Genomic DNA, 1,524 nt, shown 5'->3' on the forward strand with positions numbered 1-1,524 from the left:
GAGAAAACTCATTCTATCTTTAGAGAGTTCTGAGAGGGGAAAAGATACTGTAGCTTGCTGCATTTCAGTATTCGGAGAGGGCTACCATTACCTCCAGCCTGATGTCCAACTCCGGAGTCCTCTGTTGTCCATATTCGTCCTTAGTGGTGCTTCGCATACAGCTGGCAGTTCCTGGAGTCGGGAACCATGTCTCATTGTACCTGTATTGCTTAGCACAATACTTAGCACATTGAAGACACACAATACATGTCATTGAATATCTAATGACGCAGTAAGGTGTTTTGTTTTTTCCCCTCTAATGTGGTAAAGTTACAGCCTAGGATCTTGGATATTTTACCTAAGAAATGTTTTGTTGATTTTGTCCCCTGAAAATGTTGAATCCCATCAGAGGAGAACATTTCTCTGTATTTTCAATATGAGAGATTCCAATATGAGCTGTCTGTGACATTTTATGCAAGAAATGTTGATCATGAGCAAATTAACCATCCACTCTTTAATTATATGCTATTGAGGGACACCTCTTATGCCACTGTAATTCCCCTCATATGACATAATGTATCAAAAGTGTTTTGCCAATGTTTATGTGAATCCAAGATGGTAGTTGTGATTTTCCCTTAACAACATACATCGTGATTATCATGGTTTAATTGTACAAATTGTCATGGTTTAATTGTGTGAGTAATGATCTGATTTGTGTCTACCTGCTAGAATGTAAGCCCCTTGAGATCAGACCAAGTGTATTTTGCTCACTACAGCATCCATAGGACTTATCAGTGTCTGACCCACTCACGAGAAAGTAAACAAACAAGGAAAGAGCAAAGAAAGGCACATAAAAAATAGAAAGTATGAAACAAGATGTCAAGAATAATGCCTAAAATATAACATATGACAGTGAAAGCAAGTAAGCTACATAGTCTTTAATTACAATTCTTAAGCTATAATTTTGTTTTAAAAATTCAGTGCATGCTGTTTAATACTATTATTAGTTGGTACTTAATGAGCATTTTCTACATGCCAAATATAACACTAATTATTTTAATTGTATTACCTAATTTCATCCTTTAAACAGCTATAAGAGGTAGGTATTATTGGTCTGTTTCGTTAAAGAAAACACACCTTAACTGAAATTACTCAAATAAGCTAAAAGTAAAATTGATAGTTAAAGATCTACTCATAAACTGACAATCAAGGAAAGATGAGTGAAAATATTTATATTAAATTAAAATGAAAGACACATACATTACACAGAAAAAAAGTCAATTGTATTGTCATATTGTATATCAAAAGGTATATTCCATCATGAAAATATAATTTATACACACAACTGAAAACTATATCAAAGTACATAAAGAATACCATATAAAAACATAAGAAAAAATGAACAGAAACATAATAATATACTTTAGTTTTTAAAAATTTGAAGTGGTTTAATTTTCTTTTTTAAAAATATTTCAATTACAGTTGACATTCAATATCATTTTATATTAGTTTCAGTTAAACAGCATAATGGTTAGACATTTATAC

This window comes from Rhinolophus sinicus, linkage group LG15 (assembly GCF_036562045.2).
Source record: "Rhinolophus sinicus isolate RSC01 linkage group LG15, ASM3656204v1, whole genome shotgun sequence".
NCBI classification, from domain to species: domain Eukaryota; kingdom Metazoa; phylum Chordata; class Mammalia; order Chiroptera; family Rhinolophidae; genus Rhinolophus; species Rhinolophus sinicus.